Source organism: Mytilus edulis, chromosome 4 (assembly GCF_963676685.1).
Source record: "Mytilus edulis chromosome 4, xbMytEdul2.2, whole genome shotgun sequence".
NCBI classification, from domain to species: domain Eukaryota; kingdom Metazoa; phylum Mollusca; class Bivalvia; order Mytilida; family Mytilidae; genus Mytilus; species Mytilus edulis.
Window position 1 is genome coordinate 50,188,185 of NC_092347.1, and position 21,536 is coordinate 50,209,720.

The window sequence follows — 21,536 nt, forward strand, 5'->3', positions numbered from 1 at the left end:
TTGAAGGCCATACGGTGACCTATAGTTCTTTGAGCTTCCTTGAGCTTTTTATTTTGACATTTTCGTAATGACTGTCCGTTTAGAATTTTCCTCGGAGTTCGGTATTTTTGTTATTTTACTGTGATTTTTTCCGTAAAACTACATTGTGTTTTGCTACTGTTAAAATTTAGAATGGAAACATTTTTCGTCATTCGATCGTTTTTAGTTTTTTTGCCATGTCATTGTCAGTTTGTTTTCGACTGAAATTTGACTATCCCTGTGGTATCTTCCGTCTCTGAATCAATTATAGTATCAAGTAGAGGTCCTGTAAAAGTCTCGAGAGAGAAGGTAAACGAGATATTTCACATTGTGACATGCGAGATTGGAATTTATCAAAAATAGAAATTCATATCAATCATCATCTATATAATAACTATACTACATGTATATTGCGTAGTTAATTTTTAAAACATGATAGGCTTTCGCAAATTTTTTGTCCCTCCCTCGCCGGGATTCGAACCCATGCTACTGAGATATCGTGACACCAAATGGCCTGCACTGTAACCGGCGCGCTAGACCACACGACCACCTGGGCTTCATTAAAATGAAGCTTTCGGTGGCCGGGTGTTACCTTTCCACATCAGTTTTAATCTAGCGTCGTACTACAGTACATGATATATAAGACATGAAGATGTTATTTTTACAGATCAGCTAAATTATCTATAGTAAAGCATCCTATAAATTAATGTAAGATATAGTCACAGAAATAATTATATTTATAAGTACGCTTGAACCAGTGACAACTCTACACAGATAATTTTCTTATATATATAAACAAGAAAATTATTAAAGGAATGACTGTAATATTTTTTTTCTGTCAATGAAGAAATAACATAAAAATTCATCACTCTTACTAGTACTTTCACTGCTTTCACAGATCTTCAGGTAACGTGACTTGTATACATAAGTCACATAAATACATACAAGGGAGACTATCATTTTGACGATCGACCATATACAATGGAAATATTTTAAATCGTCCATTAGAACAACGATGGAAATGGTCTTTAGCCCTGATGAGTGTAAAAGCTTCATCGTTGGTTTTCTGTCTATGTTCATTCTAGTCCGATGTTCATTTTTTGATCAATTTCTGATAAGTTATATCTAGATAACTTGTCGTTCGGTCAAATGACTTAGAGTGCACATTTAATCCATAGAGGCGTATGGTTACAAGTGGTCTTATTTTCCATACTATTATCTATCTTTGCTACATGTATGTGTCACACTTTAACAAAATGAAAGCTTAAATCTTCAGTTGTAAGTCACAAGCGAACATCTGGTTAAAGGTGGGACAAGCTCAAGAGTGGGAAATAAACGAGTTCTTTCAAATATGAGATTATTGGAATTTTCACCATGGCTTATTCACATAAATCACCATAATCTTAAAAAGAATGTTCGATATTCAAATTCTTAAATTTGTCTGTAGCAGTATATTTTTATATACACTAGAACACAACCGTGAAATCGCTGGTCCGTGACTGAATTATAGTATATAACTTTGTGTAAGCCTGGAACTTATCAATTATTAGTAATTTGTTATCAACAGCATTGTCAAATGTTAGTTATAAATAGCAAATCCTAAATACACGGTTTTGTGGTGCGCCTGTCAGATGCGGAACGTACAGTTAAGGTATAGGTAACAGGTCAATATACTATTGGTATCGGTATCGGTATCGGATTCGACTTGGAACTTGTTAATTATTGGCAATATTAATTATGTGGAAAACAAAAGGTTCTAGAGTGGTGTAATTTTTAATCAACACCATTGTCGTATATAAGCTATATATAAAGTTGAATTCTTTGATTTGTCATTTTTACCCCATGACGGCTAACAAATTTGACCTCGTTATTTTAGTATTATTGATATGTATTGCCGCAATTTTTTTTCTGTTTGGTATTAAATTAATATTAAGATCTATTTTGTTACATCTTGTAATCAATTTATTTGGCAATCGACAATGGCAGTCAGCAGGGTTACAGAACATCAGTTGTCCGACCTGTTAGTCAAATGTGTTTTGTTAAAATATACTTTTTCCCTTTTTTGGTCTTTTGGAAAATGTTGTTTGTGCTGTATTTAGACCCCTCTTCAACGACATTTGTTTTACATGCAAAAGTATGAAAATTGCGGTTTTTATCCAACGCAATCAGAGGTTTGAAAGTTGTTTTCAATTTATACTTGTAGATATAGAGAGCGAAAGCATAGTTTATATTTAAACTGTAACAAAAAGAATTACATACATTATTATACCTAAACACTTGAAAAGCAACATACTCTTCCATTGGTTTCTGATTGACAGTTTTTTTTTACAATCATACATATACCACATGTCTTTATTTGTACACTACATAGGTGTATTCCTGCAAAGACGCTTGACGTTTATGGAGAGTTTAGAGACTCACTAAATTCGAGATGTCGTGAATAAACATTTGCAAAATTTGACAGTAATGTGTTGCACTAAAAGTTTAGGTTAAACCGGTAATTGGACGTTTGAATTAGGTATTGATTTTCAAATATTTTTGCCTAGTGTCGGTGAAGAAAAAATAATTGTTAAAAATGCACATCTGGTGAAGAAACAGTTGTACCGTTAATTTATAGCCATTATTATATTTAATGTTTCCTATGTTCAATTACTGAAAAGGTTTTGACTCTGTATATTCTTTTTATTTTAAATGTACTTATATTGGAGTTCAAATTGACAACAGTATTTATTTGCAGTAACTTATAATTGAACATGTTAGAATTTTAATTAAAACTTGTATGCTGTTACAGTCGCTGCACGGTGGCAGTTTGTTCAGAACCTGACAAGAACTACAAGACAGTCTTTAATGGTAACTTGAGCAAACATTAATTGACAAATTGTTAAATTAAGGAAAGACATCTGCATTGTTGAAGCTTATCATTAAACTTGAAGTTGAAGAGAAACAAAACAATTTGCAGGTCACAAAATTAGACGGAAGCAACATGTTGAATGGAAATCAGTAATGACAAACGTGCAAGCATATTGTATAAATATGACTTTTTCTTTCCTTTAGTCAATTCCAAAAGTCGATATATAATGCACAATGTTGAAAATGGGAATAGTTTGCATAATTCATTTTGGATTATTATACTTATTTACATTTTATCATATTGTAAATGTCATGTATGTTGTACGGTTGGATTTTGCTTTATATATATATTTCGTCGAAACATCAGCCCAACAATTTTTTTGGCAAATTTTGTTTTCTTCCCTGCCCAGTATTCGAACACATACTACTGAGATATCGTTGCACCAAATCGCATTCATTATGCCCGACGAGTTCGTCTGAAGCCGTGACAACTCTACGACAGCTTTTATCTAGCGGATCATCAGAATACAAGTCTAAATTGAAAACAACGTTCAAACCTATAATTGTGATGGATAAAAAAAACCCTGCAATTTGTATACGTGTGCATCCAAAACAATGTATTGGTAGAGGGGTCTAAATACTGCACAAACAGCATTTGCCAAAAGACCAAAAAATGAAAAAGTATATTTTAAACAAAACTTCTCTGACTAACATGTCGAACAATCGATTTCCTTAAAACCTGCTGACTGCCATGGTGTTTGCCAAATAAATTGATCACCAGGGGCCGTGTCAATGAAAGTATCCTAGGACAATTCCTAAGATAGGTCTTCAGTGGCGGATCCAGAAATTTTCATAAGTGGGGGCCCACTGACTGACCTACGAGGGGGCCCGCTCCAGTCACGCTTCAGTGATTCCCTATATAAGCAACCAAATTTTTTCCCAAAAAGGGGGGCCCCCCTAAATCCGCCTCTGGTCTTAGGACATTATTTAGGATGGTCTTAGGACGTGTCTGAGACATGTCTTAGGATGTAAAACAAAGCTGTCTTAGACAGTCCTAACTACGATGGTCCTAGGACCATCCTAACACATATTTGTAGAGATTTGTATGACATAGATTGAATTGTATTTTAGAACCTATATGTAAAGAGAGGGAGGATGACTCTTATATAGAAAACAATTAACGCAAAATAAAAGTTAAAGTTTTTACGGAATACTAATAAATACGTTATTAAATATGATCAAAGATATAAATGATTTTAATACGAAAACAAAAGTAAATGGTCATAAAACTTTGTGATATTCGTGCTGCAATTTTAGTACATAAACTAGTTTTGTCCTTAGGTCCACTCGATTTCATTACATGTATCGAATCAGGATTAGGTAAAAAAAGAAGTAAACTTTTTCCCATGTTTGAATTATTTAAAATATGTTGCTTATGATGATAGTATTGTTTAGGCTTCAAAAAAGACAACACGAAATAATTTAATATAATAGAATTAAATCTTTACCAAACATTAAACAATATTCTTTTTTATTAATTTTATCTAATAATAGTTTAATATTGTATTAGTATTTTTAGTATTGAGTTTATGCCATATTTGTTGTTTTTATTACGTTTTAGCACGATGTCACCTTTAGGACTATCCTAAGACACAACTTATTGTATATCCTAACTTTAGGACCAAATTTAGGACATATCTTATTTTATGAGACTTTCGTTAACCCGACTTAGGACTAAGACGTGTCCTAAGACCATCCTAAGAAATGTCTTAGTCCTAGGACAGCTTCGTTGACACGGCCCCTGATGTAACAAAATAAACTCATCATAGATACCAGGGTTGAAATTAATATTTACGCCAGACGCGCGTTTCGTCTACAAAAGACTCATTTGTGACGCTCGATTCAAACATTTTTAAAAAGGCAAACTAATGGATCTTTACTATTAATGAAATACCAAAAAGAAAACAATAAACTTGCGGAAAATATAGTATACCGCAAACATGAGGTGCAAAAATGTGTACAACATATCTGGATTTCGACAATTAATGTCTCTGTGATGTTAGGAATCAAAACGGTATTCAGAAGGCCATATAATTTTCCTCAAATTAAGATAGACTCTTGTATTTGTAGAGTCGAAATAGGATGGACGTATCATATAAAACTGAAGGGAAATATAATACAAGCCGTAAACCGACCGTGCAAGGGCTGTATGGCCAGTCAAGGTCGTTAAAAACTCCCATGTGTTGTATAAGCCCTAACGAACAAATATAAACAAGTCTAGATTAAAAACACCGTTTGAATCTATTTACATTTTCCAAAAGACCAAAAAGTGAAAAAGTATATTTTAACAAAACGCATTTGACAAATAGGTCAGACAACATATGTTCGTAAAACCTGTTGACTGTCATGGCGATTGCAAAATAAACGGATCACCAGATGTAATAAAATGGTTTTAGTTATTAATGTAATGCCAAACAGAAAACAATAAACAATGCACTTGTTAAAAAGATGGTATACCGCGATCATGAGGTACAAAAAACTTGACAAGAAAACAGTAGAATTAAACATTCATTTCCCTTGTCTTCCGGAGATATGAAGACTTGCTCACCCTCGAACAATCATATTTCCCTAGGGCAAAGCCCTCGTGACATATGAATATTCTTGGGTGAACAAATCTTCATATCTCCATCAGGCACGGGGAATAAATGTATATGATTCAATAGAAGTTTTATATTTAATTTTGGTTTTATATCGAAATGTGTTATATGTTACATTGCTTGATGCATACTTAATATTTTACCCATTATTTTTAGCTGGGTGACTCTTCAATTACTAAGATTATCTTTATTTAGAAAAGGGTATTGAAACTGCTCATCAATATGCACATGCATTCCGTCTAATTAACAAAGAACAAAAGTATAGCTAATTTAGAAATATTAGCCTAGTATTTATTATAGTTGACAAGCAACATCTCTACTAAAATCCATCTAGTCTGGGTCGTCATAGAATAATTCCTATATTACAAAACAAAAATCCGAATAGTAATTGTCTGAAATCCGGCTTTAATTACTTTTTCCCTTGTTCAAAACAATATATAGACAAACTGTATCCATTTGTATCTATATATCTTAAAGGATTTGCATTGTAGAATAATTTGCTCCGTTTTCCAAACAAAACAAAATTGACCGATTTGAAAAATAACCAAGTCATTTATTGTAAACAACTAAAGTAATAATAGTTTATAATTAAAAGGAGATAAATACATATTCAAGATGAAATGGAAAAAAACCCCAAACAGCTCATGAAATAAAAGCAAGAAAAAATAAAGGAAATGAAAAATGTTAGACTTTACAAATGAGCTGCATAAAAACACGCCAAGACTTAAATAACGTGTATGTAGTCTTCTTTATATATTAATTATTGCATGAGTAATGTTAAAATAAAAACATTTGTCGAATTGTAATAAAACTAAAGAGCAACGCACACATGTTTTTTTTTCTTCTTCACTGGCATATTTTCACGAAGGATCAATTGTAGAAGCCGGAGTATTCAATTAGGACAAAGTTTCGGGTTTCAATCATAATCCTCATACAGTTTCGAAACATTTCACCTAATTGATAAAGAGAAAAAAGATTTTGGAAAAATTGTCATTTGCAATAAGAAATGTCTATAAATAAAGGCAACAGTAGTATACCGCTGTTCGAAATTCATAAATCGATCTATGCCATGGTTTTAATCCAATTGAAACCAAATGCTTATCATTTATAAAAGACTTCTAATACAGTATTCCTGTCATGTTTGGTAAAAACTCGCTAAAAAATTTGTGAGAATATGAACTTGTGAACTGTGCTACCTGTGTCATATGTTTGTTTGTCGATCAACATGTAAGTATGATGGAATTGTATAACGACCTTGACTGGCTATACTGCCCTAGCACGGTCGGCTCAGTGCCCGAAGTCGTTTTGTAAGTATTTAAATTATCTGTTGCCATAGATCGAAATGCAGGAACAGTTGGAAAGGACGGCCACCATTTTTGTTTTGGTTTCAGAGCAAGGGTTCGTCAGCTTGGCAACCCGCTTACCACGATGACGAGGTACTGGTCGACGAGTATCGGAAATAGTAATAACGCTGACAGGAAGCATTATCAGAACCAAAATTGTAGGTAGACAGTGAAATGGCGGTCCATTATCTAACACTAAAATAAAGGCGACAATAGTATACCGTTGTTCGAAACTCATACATCGATAAAAAAAATCCGAGTTACAAACTAAAACTGAAGGAAAAGCATTAAATATAAGAGGAGAACAACAACACAACACAAACACAACATTACAATGTAACACACACAGAAATGAACTAAGCATTAGACAAAATCCGATGATACGTAAGATATACTCTTGGAAGTCAGTCGGCAAAACATTCACTATCCAAAATGGGTTTTTGAGTATATACTGAAGCGGGTATCAACGTAGACTGTACAACATTGAATAGGTTAAATGCTCTTCTAATTTGTACTTGTTTTGGCTTTCGAACTTTGTTCATCTGAGTTTCACTGGTTAGTCTTGTGCGGACGAAACGCGCGTCTGACGTATTAAATTTTAAACCTGTCCTATATGCTCTGTCGAACGCATCTATCCCATTAAACTAGGGATAAAGGATACAACAGATACAGTTAAGTCGGCCTCATATCTTGACTTACATTTAGAAATTGACAATGAGGGTCGATTGAAAACAAAACTTTACAAAAGAGATGATTTCAGCTTTTTAATTGTGAACTGTCCATTTCTAAGTAGCAACATTCCAGCAGAACCTGCATACGGTGTATATATCTCCCAATTAATATGATATTCCTGTGCTTTCATTTCCTATCATGATTTTCTTAATAGAGGGTTTTTGCTCACAAGGAAGCTATTAAATCAAGAGTTCCAAGAGGTGAAGTTGAAATCAATTCTTCGTAAATTTTACGGAGGCCATCACGAGTTGGTTGACCGTTATGGTAATCGTTTCACAAATGATTTCGGATATGTTCCTTACGTCGAAACTACAATCCCCTTCCCTTTCATAAATGGGACCTACCGAATTAGACTATTTACCGGATTTGTTATCTCATAAGCAACACGACGGGTGTCACATGTGGAGCAGGATCTGCTTACCCTTCCGGAGCACCTGAGATTACCCCTAGTTTTTGGTGGGTTTCGTGTTGTTTATTCTTTAGTTTTCTATGTTGTGTCGTGTGTACCATTGTTTGTCTGTTTGTCCTTTTCATTTTTAGCCATGGCGTTGTAAGTTTATTTTCGATTTATGAGTTTGACTGTCCCTCTTGTATCTTTCGTCCCTCTTTTTCTCCCATTTATTTGTATTGTAGTCCTGTCATGTAATGTTGTCATTTTAATGTTATATTTAACATTGCCATAAGAGCGGGAGGTTTGGCATGCGACAAAAATAGGTTCAACCAACCATTTATTTTTCTTAAAATGTCCTGTACCAAGTCAGAAAAAATGAACATTGTTATATTAGTTCGTTTATTAGTTCGTTTCTGTGTGTTGTTTTCTCAATCGATTAATGAAATTCGAACAGCGGTATACGACTGTTATTTCTGTCATCGAAAGTAGAAAGTCGTTGATCCATCTATCAGTAAATTAACACCGTAGGTAGCAGATAAAGATGAGCTAACCCAGCATGTCCTGTCAGTTGTAATGACTGAGATAGAAATGGATTGAATTGGGATGGACATTTATGTAGAAGGCATACCTACGACAAACCGAAGACTTGCATTATGTTATGAAAAAAGGACAATAGTAGGGCTTGAAAAGTTTAGCTATTCATCCTAATGTCTCCAAAAACAAATTTCTTGAAGCGTAATGAAAACTGTGTTCTTTTATGTACAAAAATATATAGCAATATTATGCAATATATAAAAGCCCGCTTTATTTGTAGAATTAAATCAAAATTATCCGTTAAAGTGCCATGAACTCTTCAAAAGCAGGAAGTGTTATTAATAATAAACTAATCAATAGCGCAAAATCCTAAGCAGGTAAACTTATTTTTAAAATATTTCAGGAAATGTAAACTTGTAATCGTTAAACATTAAAGTTTATATATGTATGACAAAATTTTGTCTAAAACTGACCAAAAAATAGACCGAGTACTTTTATGATAAACAATGCATAATCAATGTAAATCTACAGGAAAAAAAAATACCCCTCATTATTAAGTCTGCAATAATGATAATGATTTCTATTTTACAGAATTTTCTGTTATTTCATGTTTGTCTGACTTATAAAAAGGGAAAATAATCAACCTAAATGTACTTTTTTTTTTATTTAAGTACATATACACTTAACATTAAAATATGAAAGAGCATTATAGATTGAAATACAGTATGTTCAATTTAATGACCTATTTGGCTTCAATTTGTACCTTGTCCTTTCTAGTAACTATCGATAACAAAATAGAAAATGTATCAAAAAGAAATGAAATATCTCAGAACTTCGGTGTTGACATGGATATCAATTATATGGTAATTTTGTTATAAATTTACTGTTTGCAAAAGTTTGAATTATTCGAAATACTAAGGATTTTCTTATCCAAGGCATAGATTACCTTAGCGTATTTGGCACATCTTTTTGGAATTTTGGGTCCCCAATGCTCTTCAACCTTCTTATTGTTTGATTTTTTTACTATTTTGATCTGAGTGTCACTGATGAGCCTTATGTAGACGAAATGCGCGGTTGGCGTAATAAATTATAAGCCTGGTACTTTTGATTATTAACACCACTGGGTCGATGCCACTGCTGGTGGACGTTTTGTCCCCGAGGGTATTACCAGCCAAGTAGTAAGTACTTCAGTGTTTACATGAATATCAGTTATATGGTCATTTTTATAAATTTACTGTTTGCAAAAGTTTGAATTATTCGAAATACTAAGGATTTTTTTTATCCAAGGCATAGATTACCTTAGCCGTATTTGGCACATCTTTTTGGAATTTTGGGTCGTCAATGCTCTTCAACTTTATAATTGTTTGGCGTTTTAACTATTTTGATTTGGGTGTCACTTGTGAGTCTTATGAAGACGAAATGTGCGTCTGGCGTAATAAATTGTAAGCCTGATACCTTTGATAACTATCAAGATGAACGAGTTTTGTCTACTAGATGCTTTTAATTCTTTTATTTGTTTTTTTTTTTGGTTGCTTTCTGATTGACGATGGCCGCTCATACTTTATTAAGAATATCGATATAAAAAAGCAAGAAAATATATGGCAATCATTAGACCTGGCGGTATATAATATATACATGAATTAGGTCTGGACAATTCACTTGGAAACTCAACATTTACTCCCACGACACCTTAATAAAGAGTAAATCCTGTATAATCATAGGTCTGTTTAATGTCCCTTGAAACTTTGACCAAAAATACACTTGATCTTCTATTACTGTATTGGATACCTCAATATAATGCTACTACTAAGTTTCGGTACATTTGGTTTGATTTCGGCAATCACTTCAATATACGAAACAATATTCGGCTTTTGTCTTTATTTGTTTGTGCTTGAGATTGTTTGAAAAAGGATCCAAACGATGATAGTGATATTGACGACATTGACTGACTGTAAAGCTCTCGTATGGTCGACACTCAGTGCCCGAAGGAGATTGTTGGGCGTGAAACAATTTCTGTTTGCAGATTATGTCATTCAGGTAGAAGGAGCCATTTTGGTAGGCGGCCATTTTGTTTACGTGATTTGTAATGGGTTTTTTAAAAACTATTTTGGTGTTTCTGTACAGTTTGGACTCCACAACGGCTGCTTTAATGGCCAAACGTTCTACAGTCGGTTGTTTATATACCCCTGGAATGAATTAGATCATACCATTACAGAGCAATATTATACTATTTTTGGCCGTTTAACCAGGGGTCATTGAATCATGAGCGTGGTGGTGTAATGGCTATACGAAAAATAGTATCTAAAAACCTGTTAGACCTTAATGCATAAATCAACTAACTATCACCAACTACCGGGCATTCTTCATTGCAAGTTTACTCTGAAGCAAGTTTATATAATAGCTACAGATATATATTCATAAACAATTAAACAAAATTAGAATAATGTCCAATTTAAGATCTATGATAAGACATCTAGTCGATTGATAAACATTACAGCTTAAACATAGCATATGAAATGTATCTAATTAATATTAGCATGTCTCAGCTGAGTACTAAATATAATTACTGGTTTGTTACTTCAACTTTGATTGTCATTTATTATCGGTTTAGGGGACTGATACGACCGACTTTATCCGTTCATATATTTATTCCGTTCATATTCATGTTTGTCATATTCAATTTCTTCATACAAACAGCAGTTTCACAACAATTTATATTTAACTTAAAACTAAGCAACACGAACCAAAAAACTGAAATTAACTCATCTTTTTATCATCTGCTCATTAATAAGGTTTATAGTAGGTGATTGCAAGTACTTCTACAATAATTTGAGGTACTCACATGTAACGCTTCGTAATGTTTAAGATAAGAGAACACTTTGAATGGAATTAGTTCTTATGTTCTGTATTCAAGGGAAATGCAGTTCATTATATAACAACCATGAACTTTTCTGACATTGTAAAATAGCTATTAGCTTCCCTAATCAATATCATAACATTTCCTTGAAATATTCCTTGCCCATTACATTGTCTGTTGATTAGCCGCTTTTAGGGCAATAAATTTACAGCACGTGATTTAATAAGAGAGGTGTTGCTAATGATATTGAAGTTGCTTCATGATGATTTGGAGAATTGTCTGAGTGACATTTATTTGACAGCTTTAAATATCAAGGGACTGCGAAAACGACGTTTCAATGCAAAACTGTGACATTACAAAAATGTAGTAAACTGTTTCCATAGGGAAAGGGGAAATCTGTTTTGACAACTATACAATCGTTGGCTTTTCACTGTTTTAGATCTTTTGGTATATTTAAATAGTGAACTTCGATGTAGGGCTACGAATATATAGGGAAAAGGTTTAAGATTGTAAAGCATTCTTTCATTATCACTGAACTAGTATATATTTGTTTAGGGGCCAGTTGAAGGACGCCTCCGGGTGCGGGAATTTCTCGCTACATTGAAGACCTGTTGGTGACCTTCTGCTGTTGTTTTTTTCTATGGTCGGGTTGTTGTCTCTTTGGCACATTCCCCATTTCCATTCTCAATTTTATTGAATTTCTATTTAATGTTGTTTGGAAATAATTCATTTAACTAGTGCTTAAATAGTACTACTATTCTTATGAAGAAATCGTCGGTTGCTTGAGAATGGTATAGCATATATCCTGTTTAAATTTGCGTTGGAATCCTGTAGTATTGTCGAAATACACATTTAATGTGATGCAATATGGTTGGTTCAAATCTATAAGCATAAAAACTGGGAAACAGGCAGAATAACATTGAAACACGATGCAAGACTTGAATAATTCATTTTAAATCACCTGGTGTCCGTCGTCGTTTACTTTTTACATTTTGAACTTATTCTAGAGAACCAACAAATGAAATGAAACCAAACATGGCATAAATGTTCCTAATAATGTGCTGATCAAGTGTTTGTTACTTTGAAGCCGATTTACCATCCAAGATGATCCCCAGGCATAGTTTTACATAGGACCCTATGGTCAAACATTTAAATGTCTTTTTTTTTTTAAAGAACCACTTAATGGAATGAAATAAAACATGGCATGCATGTTCTTTATGAGGTGCTGACCAAGTGTTTTAACATTTTAGCAAATCCATCAACAAAGATGACTGCTAACAGGGGACTTAGATTAACAAAGGACCTTATGGGAAATATATACAAATGTCTTCTTCTAGGAAACCGCTTCATGAATTGAAACCAAACATGGTATGAATGTTTCTTTAGGCTTTGTAGCTGATCTGTCTTCCGTCATTTTCTACAACTTTAATGAATTTATTGGTAATTTCTTTAAACTTTACAAAAAGCGTCTGCTTTTGAATAAATAATGGGGTCAATATTAAACTTAATTAAAAAATATTATTAGGTATCTGTTATGATTTTAATCTGTTTTATAAGATTTCAAAATCCAAAGAAGCAACAGGTGAGCGACAGCCTTTGAGAGCCTCTAGTTTAATTTTAATTTAGAAATTGATTATTTGTTCATGATGGAAATCGTTACGTCTTCATATTATTATTTCCGATTTCATGCTGTTTTTTTTAAAAAGGGGTATAATATCCTATTGTCTTTGGATTTACATGGCTTTATAAAAGTTTTGTTAAAGATGATAAGTTTTGACATGTTGTACATGTGAAAAAAGATTAAAATAGCATGATTTTACATTCAGTTGGACTTGTGATTTTGATTATTTACCTTGTCGACTGACAAGTTATTGGATAACAATCGTTATAGTAAAGTGCAGTATAGTTTTCTTGAGGTAAATTCAAGCACATTTACAAAACTTCACATGGCAAGATCATACTATATATATACAAGTTGATACACGGCTAAACACATCTTGTTCTCGGGTCGTGTACTGTATACGGGTTTTGATTTTTGGCTTATCTATGTCAAGTCAAGGCATGGTAACCACTACGTACGTTATTCTATAATTATAGGGAGCTTGAAGTGTGAACGTTGAACTTTCATATAATTTTTTTCAATATCGTAACGTGTTCTGTCCATTTTTAATAAATTTTCATGCATCACTTCACTATTGTCGGTACTTCTAATATTGTATTGACATCTAGATTATACCATTACGACATTATTCTAATGATTAAACTCTATTACTAGTATGTACACACACTGAATATTTATAAGCCTATGATATATGTGCAAAACACAGCTGGTTCAGGTATTCTTTTATTTATAAAGGAGATATTTGGTAAATCGAGAAGAATATTTTTATTAATTTTCTTCCTCATTTTTGTTGAGCCAGCGATTAACAGCAAAAGTAGGCGAGACACTGGGTTATGTGGAACCCTTACAATATTTTTTAATAGCTTAATGCTGATTCAGTATAGCAGATTTTTATGATGGAGCTGACGCTAATTATAAAAGCACTATGATGCATAAAAAGGTCTAGATCAGATATAATATAAAAAAGATTTGGTATGATTGTCAATGAGACAACTCTTTAGGTGTAATACCACCAAATCATGGTACGTCACAACCGGTTGCATACAAAAATAGGTCGAATTCTAATTTGAGGTTTCTATAGAATATTTTGAAAACTTGAGGTTATATGGTTACTAAAGTTTGTACATATGTTAAATATTTCGGGGAATTTGATTGGTTAATTTCCATTCATGTACATGTTTAAAATGGTGAAATGTCAATATTTTTATTTTTTTCAATGATATTTGCTTTATCTTATTGTTTCTTTTGTCATTTTATTCTTTGCTATACACTTTTTCTTCATTTGATGAATTAATTTAAATTTCATTTGTATCCTTTTTAAAACTTACAATTCCGATTTACAATACTGTATTAATGAATGTTGTATATACAATGTGTCTCCGGTGCACAGTTTAATCAATATGTGACAGATGACAAGACAAATGTATATTTCATAAGATAATCACCCTAACTTTTCTATATACATCTATAGATAGTTAAGCCTTAAGCCGTTTAACGTTGGTGTTAAGAAATCGTGAACCGTCAGCCGTGAAGATGCGACTATTTAGGAGGCAATCAGCGTGATGAGTTGGTTAGAAACTTCACAAACGATGCGTGAGAGGATTATACAATTCACACATTTCAATTGAAATGGAAATATAAAAAAGTTAACTAATAAACATTCTACAAATGAAATCAATATCTTGATGTATTCTATAAGTTACTATACATCAGTATTAAGGCAGTCCGTAGATTAATTTGAGTTTGAGATACATTGTTTACCGGTACTGATGCTGTTCAGTTTGTCATTTGAATTCCTCTCAAGATGATCAATTTCTTCCATTGATCGATCGTCAACTGACGAGTAGCGTTTGAATATTAACAAAAACCTAGCGTAACTTCACTAAAATCTTCACTCGCTGGCAAACGAGGTTATTTTTATCAGGATGTCTGCGAAACCTTACATGATGCTTTATGTGTGTTAAGTGACAAAACAGATTTCTTTGTTGGTGATATAACAATTCTTTTTTTTCACTTCAGGACGAACTATAGTTAACAACCAAAGGTAAGGGGATTTTTTAAAATTATTGAACACATAGAATTATTTTTTGTTTGCTTTCTTCTTTCTTTATTTTCTATCAAAAAATGTAATCATGTTATTCAAGTTCAGTTATAACTGAGGTCACATGTAATCAAGACTGTAAATACTCCATGTCATCTCAGAACTACAGCAAATTAAAATGTTATGGAAGAATGGCAAAAATTGAAAGTAATGTTAATATTCTATAGATCCTGATGAAGTGATTATTTTCTAAAGAAATTCTGCTACCAGTATATATGTGACGGGAACTGTCTTCCTTCACACCCTTTAACTTATCTATTCTGCAGAATTATGTATAATTGAAGTTAACAAAAGATACCTAATATCTCAAATGTTAATAATATTTTATTTATTTATATGTTGTAAAGTCTCAAAGGACATTGTATTAAACAGGTTAATTATCAAACAATTATATGTATTAATCGATAATATACAAACTTATGTTGCAAGATCTATCCACATGTGTTATTGACGATTCAGAACTTTAACGTATTTCGTTTCCTTTTAAGTTTTAACGTAATATCAAAGAAAAAGTGACACATATGTCTTTTTTTTTTTTTATATATATACAGAATGACTAATGTTGGGTCATATTGTTGAATAGTATAAAAACAGTTAACGATGATATTAATAAAAGAAACCACAAGTTAACTAATAATTTAAAATCTTGTCCATTAAAAATATGTTGGAGGCCGTACTTTGACCTTTAACGATTTACTTTTACAAATTGTGACTTGGATGGAGAGTTGTCGTTTATATCTATGGTCTATAATTATTTTCTTTGTTGAAATATTTCTGATAAGAAGTAACAAACATTAATTATCTGTTACAGAATTGTCGTCGTTAACATGTAAAAAAAACATGGGCTCATGCAACATGTTTTTCGGTTTCTGATTATTGGATCCACTGTATTATTCAAACTATATAGTTGGTATAACCGATAGCCGTAAGGTGCATATTCTAAAGGTGCAGTTCTTAAACAACACATATATCTAGTGGAAATATTTGTTTACGAGAATGTTGACATTTGTTGCTCCGTTTCCCCATTCTTATAAAGGGTGAATGAACCTTCCTTGCCAAACGTATTTAGTATTTATATATATATATATATAAATTATTGACGAAATGTATAGTAACTGACTAGCTTAGAGATAAAATGTTAGCTTACCTAATGATTTATTACCTCTTACACATATTGTTTGCAACTTTCTATTCTTACATGCTATGCAGAATATTCATCATTCCTATTTATTTAAAATTTTGTCTTAGACAATCAATTTTCTCAAAATTTTACATTTATGATTGATAGCCTTAATTTGTTTTTGTTTTTACAGTTATTACACGATGTTTTTATTAATTTAAAACATTTGATTTACCTCCCCCCTCCAAAATAAAAAGGAGAGAAAAAAATAAGATAGGACTTTCAGGGAATGCTAAAAATTTCTTGATCTTTATATGTTTTTTTTTTAACCTCAATCGAAAAGAACTTCATTTATTATTAATTATAGCTCAAGATAACGAACATGGCTAGCAACTACATGTATATTTGTGTTGTTGAGAGGCGAAGGCGGTTGTTTTTTTTAAAGCTGAAAATTGTTTGTATTTTGTTTATTCTACAAAAAAGTTTTGTGGTAGCCTTCGACTGTTCACAGGCTCAATTAATCGCACTTATGTTCTTAACTTCTCCTTCGCCTATGTGTTCTTCACTTCTCCTTCGCCTAAGTGTTCTTCACTTCTCTTCGCCTAGATGTTCTTCCTCTTAAATACGGAAAGCCAAATTCATTCGGTAATTTTTTTCTATCATAAAAACAAGAAACACAATCTCTGTGAAGCATTTTTGTAGGGAAGGGAGGAATTAAGACTTGGTAAGGAAGTATATTCATTGGCAATTGCAGCAAAGTCAATGTTTTGTTGGTGATTTGTACTAGTTTTCATTTTTATATTAAAGAATTAGACCATATACTAATACAGCGGAAACTGTATTGATTAAATACAGAAAAGACTGAGGCAATTGATTTTGATAACTTCAGCATCACAAGGAAAAGTGACTACTTTTTTTAAACAGATAAGCAAATATGGTGAGACATTAAACATAAGTGCTTGGTCAGTCATTGCGCTATAATGTTTTGGAGCTAGTCTCAAAGTAGTCGGTACTATTGTTTCACTGTCAACAGGGGGTGTCTCTCTAGGCACTTATGCTTCCAAATAAAAACTGACAAACATAATTATAATGTTGTTTATTTTATCTAACCCTTTGATATAATTGTTTAAAACAATGTATTGTACAATTCCATTGTTTATGTCAAGTCTGAGAATACCATTATAGTTACAGTTGTGTTAGTTTATGTTCCAAATTGGCATAAACAATTACAGTGCGTGTTTCCACTTGTCGAGAAACTATCAAAAAATGTGTTTCCCAAATATTTAGTACTCAGTCTGGTCACGCGGCATATCTATAGAAAAAAATTGATAAAAATAAAAACAAAAAGAAACATTATTTCTCGTTTAGTTGAATAGAGAAAACTATTCAGTTTCTGGTATTCATAGTTTTAATTGAAAAGGGTATAAAAAGAAATTAAAAAGAAGAAAATGATGTTCCATTAAAATATATACTTGGTACTAAAGGTATCTAACCAAATATCTATTAGTCGGTGCAAAGCCGCATGAATCTAGGTCACATAAAAGCTATTGCTTAAAAAAAACTTGTAATGTCCATTTTAAACGAAGTATCAAACTTTTAGTTTTTATCGTTGTGTAAATCGGATTAATTATTCCGTTAACAATGATGTATGGAACAGACTACAATATCTTGGAAATATATATAGAAGTGGCTTACTCAGCTGTGAAATAACATCTCTATATTTGCAACTAATTTTCTTCACTTTACTGAACATATTATTGAATGTTTAGGAAAACCGATGCTTGAATCGCAAAGCTATTTCATAAAGGCTTAATATAATAAATTCTAACGTAGTTTTCCTCCGGTTATATACATTTGTAACAGCATAAATCACAATAAACTTGATGCCGTCGATGTAATGAAATACAAGCCAATAATATAATTTTATTAGATGTTAATTGGAAATCTAATTTATCACTTAACATGTAGAGATAAACAATCGACATGATTACCAGTCATTAGATCAGCATGCACATGAACCAATTATCGTACAATCGACTACATTTTACCCAATGGAATGACAAAAAAAGATCGACAATAAATTTTTCACATGTTTGTGAAAATCAGAACCCTTTTTTTTTCTAAAAGGCGTTTATTTGTGTGCAATTCATTTTAAAGTTAAATGATAGCTGTCTAAATTATTGGGGAAAAATGGTTTTTATGAATATAAATCATTAAACGGAAATTCGCTTAGAATATATAGATAGCTATAGGAAAAGTACAAATTGGAAACTATATCCCTTGTGCCTTTCAAAAGTAGAAGACGAATTATAGATTACTATAGTATAAAATGTACAAAAGTAAAATTAAATTAGAGAACAAACATTTTCTGTAGCTTTAATAATTAAGTGAAATAGTTCCAGTGAACTTTTAAATACGAATAATGAAGCAAGTTTTATATTTGTGTACACTAAGAGTGAGGGTGATATAATTAGAACTAGTGTATAATTCATATTCCAGAAGTGCAAATTGAGTAAATATGTATAACTTTGTGGTACTAACTCTTTCGCATAGATTTGTATATCAATGGAACAATATTTTCTTTTAAATAAGAGGGGATATATTTTTGAATGCATGTCGTGTTGATTATGATGTTCAAATAAAGCTTTTTAAATAATTAATTTGATTTTTTTTACTTTTCTGTACTATACGATTTTAACTTGAGCTGCCTATTTATGATTTGAGTCCGAAGTCCGTCCAAGAAACATGTTTCCTTTTACTTCGTACGGAATACGAAAGAAAAAACATTTTGTTGGGTTTTAATTGGATAAACCGAAAAAATATCGAGATCTACATTTAGAAAAAAACGCACATAGAATATGCATGAACAGAGTTTTAAAATGTTATGTCAGATAATTCAAGTGAGCGAATACTGAGACCAGAGATTTAATATAATATATATATATATATGTATTATATGTCTCTGCTGAGACACATTGAATTTTACTTATGTCGTCAATATTGTTTTTTATTGTCATTACGACACCAAAGCAGTCATAATTTAACTTTATCGGGAATATTAGGAATTTCTTTATTAAAAGCATAACGTCTCTATATCGTTCTCAGCAATAATTATGTTTGTCATGTTATAATGGCCGCAGTTAATAGAGATCAGTAATTGAGGGATGTTTTATAGTTCTATGCGAATACATTTATCGACAAATTTCACGATTGTCTTTTCGTTATATTGCCTACAGCAAGTGTCTAACCGATATTAAGATAAGAATTGCATTAGAGAGAAACACACAATTTATTGGGTTTGGCATACCTGGTCTATTCGTCGCTCTACTATGAAGAATAAATTATTGTTTATATTGATATAACCTTTTATTGGTCTTTTCTTTGAAGTCACATTAATATCTGACCATATAGAAAATCATTACTCTTAGTATAGGCAGCTCTGTTGTTGTTTGCAAATGTTCAGCCTCTTAAGATTTTATAAAAACGTCCTATAGACACGTTTTTATTGATTTATGAAATTCAGTAACCATAATGCTTAGTTGTCGCTCACCTCACAAATCTGACGGTAGTTAGAAGTGAGGTTTATAACTACCCTCAGCATATGAGCGATAGCTTGTCACAAGGTTTACAACCATCATTAAAACCCTCAGCATATAAGCGGTAGCTGGTCACAAGGTTTACAACAATCATTAGTACCCTCAGCATATGAGCGGTAGCTGGTCACAAGGTTTACAACAATCATTAGAACCCTTGGTATATGAGCGGTAGTTACATGACCAACACTTTTCATAACTTCCAGCAGTGTATGGGCGATAGCTAATAACAAGGGTTATAACTTCCCTCAATATATGAACTGTAGCTATGTTAACTGTATAACAAAAATTTGTTCTAAACAATTTGTTGCATAGTAAATGTCAATCATCGTTCTTGGTAAAACATAAACATGTACCAATATACAAAAAGGAGTTGTGGTATGTTTGCCAATAAAAACAATTAACCACTCGAGTTCAAATGATGTGGATGTTAGGAATTATAGTATGTATGAATTTTAATTTGTGAAAAACATAGACTTCCCTTAATTGTTTAATAGTTCCTGTACACTGTGAACAGATAGCAATTGTACGAGTTTAAATACGATGGTTTTTCTCTTTCGAAGTTCATTATACTTTTCACATACTAAAATAAAATGATACTCATCTTCAATTACTTGTTTATCACACATATTACAAAGTCTCAGATGTGTCTCAATATTTTAAAATCTACAAATTTCTATATTCAAACAATGAGCAGATATGCGATATTTACAAATACATGGTTTATAAATATAATTTACAGCATGATCTAAATAAAATTGTAACCTATTAGGGTCAAATGCATATCTATAAAACCTACATTTTGGCTAATCTTCAAAAAATGAGTTCAGTTCACTATGAAAGCTACCCTTTACTCTACCTTTAAATTCAATTACAAACAAATCCACATTTTCAACACCCTGATGTAACCATGCATACATCCTGTAACCCATACATGTATAATATGTCTCTAATTCGATAGGCCCAGTTATATATGTCTTTTGGTTTTTTATTACATCTATCAAGCATTTCTTCATAACAGCATCTAAGAATACAGTTATCAGTTCATAATAACTTAAACCAATATTTTAACATTCGACAATATCTTTCTATAAACATAGGGTATCGTCCAAACTCACAATAAACCATATAATTAGCAGAAGATGCTTTCAACTTTGAAATACGTTTTAAGAATTTCATTTGAACTGGTTCGATAACATCACATTTGTGATTACCCCAAACTTCAGAACTATAATTCAAAATACTTGCTACATACGTGTCAAACAATGACAGCAATAGTTTCAAAAATAAAACAGTCAGTCTACAATTTACTAAACAAACTAAATAATGCTTTACGACCTATGTTTGCTAATGATTTTGTGGTATATGTAAAACAACCATTATATCAAAATAAGATACCCAGATACAAATGTATAAAAGTTCATCACACATATCTATTGAATTTCAACTTAAATACCATCTCTCATTTGCTTTAACTTGACCTCTGTTTCTGAATACAAAAAATTTTGTTTTTGAATTAAACAATTGATAAATAAATTTTACTTATTAGAATAGTCATTTGAACAATTAATCATCTTTTGTAAATTTCAAAATTTTCGCTGAAGAATACTGTGTCATCTGCATACATAAGAAAATACAAGTTCAACATTTTTAACTCGTACAGTTGACATCCTTCACTAATGTATACTTATTGACTGTGTATGAGTGGAATAGTAAGTG

At 31.9% G+C, this 21,536-nt stretch overlaps 1 protein-coding gene across 4 annotated transcripts in view; it reads left to right on the forward strand.

The window, feature by feature from the left end:
* LOC139519906 (5-hydroxytryptamine receptor 1-like) overlaps positions 1-21,536 on the forward strand; it is a 98,623-nt gene that overhangs the window by 18,083 nt on the left and 59,004 nt on the right. For 2 of the 4 annotated variants that reach the window (XR_011663749.1, XM_071312204.1), the window contains exon 2: positions 15,023-15,047. The gene's annotated coding sequence lies outside the window, so the exon portion shown is untranslated. Of the gene's footprint in view, positions 1-14,470; positions 15,048-21,536 lie in introns of those variants that run through there. The other 2 variants (XR_011663750.1, XM_071312205.1) reach the window with 2 other exon arrangements.